The sequence below is a fragment of the Trachypithecus francoisi genome, unplaced genomic scaffold (assembly GCF_009764315.1).
Source record: "Trachypithecus francoisi isolate TF-2019V2 unplaced genomic scaffold, Tfra_2.0 Contig01579, whole genome shotgun sequence".
Lineage (NCBI taxonomy): Eukaryota > Metazoa > Chordata > Mammalia > Primates > Cercopithecidae > Trachypithecus > Trachypithecus francoisi.
In genome coordinates this window covers 35,011,068-35,020,233 of record NW_022681442.1, presented here as the reverse complement: position 1 = coordinate 35,020,233, position 9,166 = coordinate 35,011,068, and the positions used below count along the sequence as shown (strand labels likewise).

The 9,166-nt window shown below is 46.0% G+C and overlaps 1 non-coding gene across 1 annotated transcript; it reads left to right on the top strand.

Moving 5' to 3' along the window:
• The first annotated feature begins 8,433 nt into the window (after positions 1-8,433).
• LOC117069912 lies at positions 8,434-8,540 on the top strand. Its single transcript, XR_004431717.1, has one exon. It is a non-coding gene; the product is annotated as a U6 spliceosomal RNA (small nuclear RNA).
• Positions 8,541-9,166: the final 626 nt, after the last annotated feature.

Below are 9,166 nucleotides of genomic sequence, written 5' to 3'. Positions count from 1 at the left end.
TTTTAAAAATTCATTAAGATATGTCAGGTATTCATTTTTTAAATGAACATGCCAAGCCCTTTGTTCAATTAATTTTTAATTTCCTTTTTAGATTATACAAGATTGGCAAAATGTTGATATTTATTAAATCTGGATGATGAAAACATGAGGCTTCACTATACTGTTTTCTCTATTTTGTGTGTATGTGAATATTTTCATAATAAAAAGCTTTTAAAACGATCTAAGTGTTTTGTGAGTTACCAGGATTGAAAGTGGGGAAAAAAAAAAACTACCTAAGGCCAGGTGCAGTGGTTCACACCTGTAAACCCAATACTTTGGGAGGCTGACGTGGGAGGATCACTTGAGCCTGGGAGGTCAAGTCTGCAGTGAGTCGTAATTGTGCCATTGCACTCCAGCCTGGGTGACAGGATGTGACCCTATCTCAAAAAACAAACAAACAATGAACCAACCTAAAACCACAACACGGTATCTGACATATGGTAAGGGATCATCGAGCCATCATCATCATCACCATCATCATCATCGTCAAACAAGACAGTTTTGGGGCTTTGTGTCTCCTCCATCCTCAACTTCTTCCTCTCCAGACATTTCATCCTATTATTGAAACATATTTAGGTCTCCCTCCGTCCTTCTCTTTCACTTCTCAACTCAGTCATTTTTTACTCTCTTGACGTGTTGCCTCTTGTGTCTCTCTCTTTGGCTTCTGGGGCAACATCTCTCCTGGCTTTCCTCCAACCTCTCTGGCCTAATTTTTTTTTTTTTTTTTTTTTTGAGATGGAGTCTTGCTCTGTCACCCAGGCTGGAGTGCAATGGTTTGATCTCAGCTCACTGCAAACTCTGCCTTCCAGGTTCAAGGGATTCTCTTGCCTCAGCCTCCCCAGTAGCTGGGATTACAGATACCCACCACCACGCCCAGTTAATTTTTGTATTTTTAATGAAGGCAGGGTTTCACCATGTTGGCCAGGCTCGTCTTGAACTCTGACCTCGTGATCTGCCCACCTCAGCCTCCCTAAGTGCTGGGATTACAGGCATGAGCCACCCCGCCCAGCCCTCATTCTGTCTTTCTTGTGGACCGTTTTCACTGCCTGTTCCATATACTTTGCTGCTTCCCAGGGTTCTGTCTCAGGTCTGTTTCTCTCTCAGTCTATGCACTGTCACTGGATGATCTCTTCCAGACAGTCCATGTTCTGTTACCATCCAAATGCTGCTGCCTCCAAAATTCATAATCCCAATCTGGCTTTCTCTCATAAATTTCAGCGACGTATCTCTAGCCACTAGCTAGACCCTTAAAACTCAACAACATTCACAAAACTAAAATCCATAAACCAGTTCTGATAGTTCCCATCTTGGTGTAGAGTACCACCACCTACCTACCTTCCACCCAATGTCCAAGCCAAAAGCCTGGGTCATCCTCCCTTCCTCCCTCTACTTCATCACCCAGATCCAGTCTCCATGTCCACTGTGGCTTGAATGTTTATGTGTCCTCCAAAATTCATGTATTGAAACTTAATTGCCAATGTGCTAATATTAAGAGGTGGCCAGGCGCGGTGGCTCAAGCCTGTAATCCCAGCACTTTGGGAGGCCGAGACGGGCAGATCACGAGGTCAGGAGATCGAGACCATCCTGGCTAACACGGTGAAACCCCGTCTCTACTAAAAAATGCAAAAAACTAGCCGGACGAGGTGGCGGGCGCCTGTAGTCCCAGCTACTCGGGAGGCTGAGGCAGGAGAATGGTGTAAACCCGGGAGGCGGAGCTTGCAGTGAGCTGAGATCCGGGCACTGCACTCCAGCCGGGCAACAGAGTGAGACTCCGTCTCAAAAAAAAAAAAAAAAAATTAAGAGGTGTGGCTTTTACAAGGTGAATAAGTCATGAGGGCAGAGCCCTAGTGAATGGGATTAAAGCCTTTATAAAAGAGGCTTCACACAGTGTTCAGCCCTTTTTGCCCTTCTGTCTTCAGTCATGTAAAGACACAGTATTCAAGGTGCCATCTTTGAAGCAGAGAGCAACTTTTGCGACACTGAATCTGCTGGTGCCTTGATTTTGGACTCTCCAGCCTCCAGAACAGAGAAAATAAATTTCTGCCCCTTATAAATTGCCTAGTCTGTGGTATTTTGTTAAAGCAGCACCAACAGATTAAGACAAGGTCCAAAGGAAACAACTTTCTCGCTACTTTGCGTTCCCTTCTTTGCCTTCCACTGCCCCATGTCCTAATTCAGGCCGCCATCTTCTCTCTTCTGGATCCCTGCATCGGTCTCCTACCTAGACTTCCTGCTTCAAAGCTTTTCCCCTCCAATCTTTTCTCCACTGGAGTGATCTTTCCCAAATCCAAATCTGCATGTCCTTTGCTTGTTTAAACCCCCTCAGTGGATCCCCATTGTGGTTTTCATCCCTAGCTACTTCATGCTGTTTTCCTTCCCTTCTTCATCATCCTCTCTCTGCTCCCCTCCATCACCAACAACCATCCTCTGCTTGAAACATATTTTTTATGGTGCCCATGAATGCGTCTCTGCACACGTCGCTCCCTATGCTAGGATCGCCTTCTTCCTCTGCTCAGGGCTCAGGTCAGAAGTCCTCTCTCTGGGGCAGCATCCCTGCTTATCTCCTGCCCTCTTTCCCTCCTCCTGCCCCCTCAATCGCTCCAGCTTGCTCATGGTGGATTCCACGGTGGGTTCTATTGCCCACCTCTCCTGAGACAGAGAGCCCCTGAGGGCCCATGCTGTGTGCCCTTAGGCACCACTGGATTCCCACTACCTGGCACAGGCATGGCAAATAGGTGCTCAGAAAATGTTGGCCAGATAAAGGAATGGATGCCTGAAGGAACAGAGGAACAGAAAAGGCAGAATTTGAGAACACGTCAAGAATTTTGCTTGCCTTTAGTTGTGGAGTACAGCTCCTGGACAGCATGGTTTCATTTTCGAGCATTCTGAAATAATGACATATTAAATAAGTACCTAGTTTACATAAGTTATATCAAATCAACATACAGGTTTAAACTAAATTCGATATTTTCTTTTACTTGATTTGTAGGATAAACAAGTCGTGGTAGGGATCAAAGAATCATAAAAAGTTATGAGAAAAAAACGGAACATTTGGTAAATATTTTTATGATATGAAAAATACAATATAATAATGAGAAGTCTTACCACAAAATCACATATGGTATAGCATGTATTTTGGCCAAAACCAGGCTCCACAGTCAGATCTGCATTTGAATTTGAGCTCCCCACTTACTACCTGTGTTACCTTAGACAAATTTACTTACCTCTCTGTTCCTTGCGTTTTTATTGTTAAATAGGAAAAATACGTTTTTTGATTTTGTAAAAAAAGTATTTATTTATTTATTTTATATAGAGATGGGGTCTCACTATGTTGCTCAGGCTGGTCTTGAACACCTGGGCTCAAGTGATCCTCCTGCATCAGCCTCCCAAAGTGGTGAGATTACAGGCATAAGCCAAAACACCTAGGCCGGAAAATAATGTTTTCACCTCATAGGGTTATTTTGAAGATTGCACAGGTCAGTATCTGTAAAGGGTTTAGAATAGTGTCTTTGCCGGCCGGGCGCAGTGGCTCACGCCTGTAATCCCAGCACTTTGGGAGGCCGAGGCGGGCGGATCACGAGGTCAGGAAATCGAGACCATCCTGGCTAACACAGTGAAACCCTGTCTCTACTAAAAACTTCAAAAAATTTGCCGGGCGAGGTGGCGGGTGCCTCTAGTCCCAACTACTTGGGAGGCTGAGGCAGGAGAATGGCGTGAACCCGGGAGGCGGAGCTTGCAGTGAGCCAAGATTGCGCCACTGCACTCCAGCCCCAGGACAGAGCGAGACTCCGTCTCAAAAAAAAGAATAGTGTCTTTGTCAATTACAACAGGGAAAAAAAAAGAATAATTTAGAATAGTGCCTGACCCCAGTAAGCATTCAAAAAATGTTAAATGAACAATAGTAATAGCTATTATTCATAAATATTTCTAACATATATTTATAAATATATTATTAATCAAGATAGTCACAAAAAAGAGACTGGAAGGAAATATATCTAGCTATGTGTAGGTAAAATTATGGATAAAAATAATACTTTTACTATCAGAAATAAATATTATTTTCAGCCGGGCGTGGTGGCTCATGCCTGTATTCCCAGCACTTTGGGAGGACGAGGTGGGTGGATCACCTGAGGTCAGGAGTTCAAGACTAACCTGGCCAACGTGGCAAAACTCCGTCTCTACTAAAAGTACAAAAATTAGCTGGGCGTGGTGGCACATGCCTGTAATCCCAGCTACTTGGGAGGCTGAGGCAGGAGAAATCAGTTGAATTCGGCAGACGGAGGCTGCAGTGAGCTAAGATTGCAGCACTGCACTCCAGCCTGGGCATCAGAGTGAAGAAAAGGAAGGAAGGAAGGAAAGAAGGAAGGTTGGTTGATTTTTTTGAGATGCAGTCTCACTCTTGTTGCCTAGGCTAGAGTGCAATGGCGTGATCTTGGTTCACTGCAGCCTCCACCTCCCAGGTTCAAGCAATTCTCCTGCCTCAGCCTCCCCAGTAGCTGCGATTACAGGTGTGTGCCACCACACCCAGCTAATTTTTGTATTTTTACTAGAGACAGGGTTTCACCATATTGGCCACGCTGGTCTCAAACTCCTGACCTCAGCCTCCCAAACTGCTGGGATTATAGGCGTGAGCCACCGTACCCAACCAAAATAATATTTTTTAAATGGAGATAATTCTATCTAAAAATGCAGAAAATACTTCTGTTTTAGCTGTAGGCTGCCTTGGTCCAGGGTACTGCACAGCCTAGTTTAAGAGTCACTGCCAGGTCACACGTCACAGGTCTGTCACACACACTCAGCAGCCCTTCCACCAAGGCGGCCCTGACCTTCTGTTGAGTCTTGTCCCTCGCGCCGTCCTAGGCCTCCAAGAGCTGGCCATATGGGTAGGCCCAGCTTCCCATGGGGATCCTCTTATGCATGGTAAGCGGGAAAGAAATCAGCTTTCTCTCCTGGGCAGCCCATGGACTTTGCTAGGGGATGAGGGCTCCTCTGTGAACTGTGAGGGAGCTGTTGCCTCCTGAACCCCTTCCTGGAGGGTCTCCTTCCTCTAGGACCCTCCCGCTTCTGTGTCCCTTCACTAGTAGTGGGTCTTGGGTCCTGACAACGGGATCGGGGCTTGGGACTGTAAGTTTTGTGTGTACACGATGACTTCCTCATCTGGCATTTTCTACCTTCCGATGTCCTTAAAGTCCACACAGGACTTGCCTAATCCAAAGCTCCTTTTCTATTTAGAATTTCTGCAAGCCTTTCCCACCCCTTCTTCTGTGACCTCCATTGACTTAGGCACACTTCCCTTTCCCAGGCTGGCCAGCCTTCTGGCAGAAGTCCCTCAACCATCAGCCCATCCGAGTCTGACAAAGCTCATGATTTAAAATAAATATATAGACATAGGCATAGGTCCTTTTATTAGCACTTGTTTTTCATCAATCTAAGGAATCCTCAACCAAATAGACAGTTGACTAGAAGCCCTCACACACGTGCACTGAAATTTCCTCCTGGATATGTGACTTCCCTCAACTTGTTCAAGCTCCCAAGAAGCTGCACAGGAAAGGGTCCCGGGTTTCAGGGTTGGAGAACTCAGCAGGGCGTCCCACGGATGTTTCGACACTTCCCCTTCCCCTTCGGGGCCCTGCGCCTACCCTGAGCTGCAGAGTTGCCCAGAACAGCTGCCTCTCCCTGCCTCACTGACTGCAGGTCTGCCTAGCAACGTCTCCTTCCTGGCTCATGAGGCAGCTCACTCCCTGAAAACCTCCCCTAAACCCCCTCTGTGCCCCTGCAGGGTCCTTCTTCCCCCATTTCCCCGTCCACACACACTTCTCTCACTTGTCCCCACATTCTATTTATTTTTCAGTTTATTGTAGTTACGGATTTACTTTTTATTTTTATTTTATTTATTTATTTATGTATTTATTTATTTGAGACAGAGTCTTGCTCTGTCACCTAGGCTGGAGTGCAGTGGTGCGATCTCAGTTCACTGCAACCTCTGCCTCCTGGGTTCAAGAAATTCTCCTGCCTCAGCCTCCTGAGTAGCTGAGACTACAGGAGCCCACCACCATACCCAGCGAATTTTTGTATTTTTAGTAGAGACAGGATTTCATCATGTTGGCCAGGCTGGTCTCAAACTCCTGACCTCAGGTGATCCATCCACCTTGGCCTCCCAAAGTGTTGAGATTACAGGCATGAGCCACCATGCCTGACCCCCTTATTTTTTTTCTTTAGAGAAACCGGGTCTTGCTCTGTCGCCCAGGATGGAATGCAGCAGTGCGATCACAGCTCACTGCCACCTCAAAATCCTGGGCTCAAGCCATCTTCCTGCCTCAGACTCCTGAGTAGCTGGGACTACAGACACATGCCACCATGCCAAGCTAACTCGGTTCATTTTTGGTAGAGACAGGGTCTTGCTGTGTTGCCCAGGCTGATCTTGAACTCCTGGCCTCAAGCAATCCTCCCACCTCAGCCTCCCAAAATGCTGAGATTACAGGCAGAATGCACCATGTCTGGCCTTGTTTTACTTTTTAATGTAAAACTAATATACATTTATCATGAAAGAGGAGGGGCCGGGCGTGGTGGCTCATGCCTGTAATCCCAGCACTTTGGGAGGCCAAGGTGGGTGGATCACATGGTCGGGAGTTCAAGACCAGCCTGGCCAATATGGTGAAACCCCGTCTCTACTAAAAATACGAAAAGTAGCTGGGTATGGTGGCACATGCCTGTAGTCCCAGCTACTCTGGAGGCTGAGGCAGGAGAATCACTTGAACCCGGAAGGCAGAGATTGCAGTGAGCCAAGGTCATGCCACTGCACTCCAGCCAGGGGGAAAGAGCGAGACTCCGTCTCAAAAAAAAAAAAGAGAGAGAGAGAGAAAAGAGAAAAGAAAAGAAGAAGATAAGAGAAAAGAAGAAAAGAAAAGAAAAGAGGGTAGGGAGGGGAGGGGAGGGGAGGCCAGGGGAGGCCGGGCGCGGTGGCTCAAGCCTGTAATCCCAGCACTTTGGGAGGCCGAGACGGGCGGATCACGAGGTCAGGAGATCGAGACCATCCTGGCTAACACGGTGAAACCCCGTCTCTACTAAAGAATACAAAAAACTAGCTGGGCGAGGTGGTGGGCGCCTGTAGTCCCAGCTATTCGGGAGGCTGAGGCAGGAGAATGGCGTAAACCCAGGAGGCAGAGCTTGCAGTGAGCTGAGATCTGGCCATTGCACTCCGGCCCGGGCGACAGAGCGAGACTCCGTCTCAAAAAAAAAAAAGAAAAGAAAAGGAGGTAAAGCAAGCCCTAGTTGAGGAATTAGCTAGTTCTGGATATGGACGGTGTTGGTGGGACCAGCTTAAAGACAGAAGAAAAAGAATAGAAAAACCCACTCCATCTCCTTTAGTGTTCCCTGCCTCCCCAGAAAAATATACTTTCCTGGGCCGGGCGTGGTGGCTCAAGCCTGTAATCCCAGCACTTTGGGAGGCCGAGACGGGCGGATCACAAGGTCAGGAGATCGAGACCATCCTGGCTAACCTGGTGAAACTCCGTCTCTACTAAAAAAATACAAAAAACTAGCCGGGCGAGGTGGCGGGCGCCTGTAGTCCCAGCTACTCGGGAAGCTGAGGCAGGAGAATGGCGTGAACCCGGGAGGCGGAGCTTGCAGTGAGCTGAGATCTGGCCACTGCACTACAGCCTGGGTGACAGAGCGAGACTCCGTCTCAAAAAAAAAAAAAAAAAAAAAAAAAATATATATATATATATATATACACACACACACTTTCCTAAAGGCACAAATGAAAATTGTGAACCCAATGCTGACTATGATCTTTTTGAGGTCCACTGAGCAATGCAATATTCTCCTTGGGTTAAATCTGTGTTACATTTATCTGAATCGATTGAAATTCAAGAAACGATAGGCGAAAAAGTAATTAATACTCAGTGTAGAAAAATTAAAAATTAAAACAGCAAGTCAAAAGGCAAAAATAAAAATAAAACGCAGTCAGTCTCCTCAGTGAGCAGCAGCACCACCGTAACAACACAATGCGTTCAGGCTTTCCTGATGCTTCTATATAAACAGGTCGACAGTCTCTCATCTGTAATTCCCCCAGGCAAAAATCCCTGGAACCACAAGGCTGTTTTGTTTTTGTGTTTGTTTTCCAAGTTTATAGTGAATTTATTTGGCTTTACCACCTGATCCAAACTGATGTGGTGTTATTTATATTCTTTAGTTATCTCACTTAATGTGAATACTCATATGCTTCACTGCAGAAATATTAATGTTTGACTGTTGTGAGTTGCTACCTCAAGCACACTAAGGATATTCTGTAATTATGCACCTTTGTAAAATCTGAAAAAGTTTGAATCACAAAATACATTGACTCCCAAGGGTCAGAACAGTAGACCTGAACACTTAAAAGAAGTGATGATAGTGCTCACTTCGGCAGCCCATATACTAAAATTGGGACAATATAGAGAAGATTGGCATGGCCCCCATGCAAGGATGACACGCAAATTCATGAAGCATTCCATATCAAAAAAAAAAAAAAATTGTTTCAGGCCGGGCACTGTGGCTCATGCCTGTAATCCCAGCACTTTGGGAGGCTGAGACGGGCCAATCACTTGAGGTCAGGAGTTTGAGACCCACCTGATCAACATGGTGAAACCCTCTCTCTACTAAAAATACAAAAATCAGCTGGACGTCATAGCAGGTGCCTGTAATCCCAGCTACTCGAGAGGCTGAGGCAGGAGAATCGCTTGAACCTGGGAGGTGGAAGTTTCCGTGAGCCGAGATCACACCACTGCACTCCAGCCTGGGTGACAAGAGCAAAACTTCATCTCAAAAAAAAAAAAAAAATTAGCTGGGCGTAGGGTCATGCACCTGTAGTCCCAGCTACTTGGGAGGCTGAGGCACAAGAATCACTTGAACCTGGGAGGTGGAGGTTGCAGTGAGCCGAGATTGCACCACTGCACTCCAGCCTCGGCTACAGATCTAAAAATAAATAAATAAAATAAAAAATTTAAGAATAAAAAAAAATCAGTGACGATAAAACAATGATGCTATACAGCATCTACATGTTCCAGGTACTGCCAAGCACTTTGCATATATTAATCAAATGCTTGTAACAACTCTATAGGGTAAGTACTATTACCTTCATGTACAT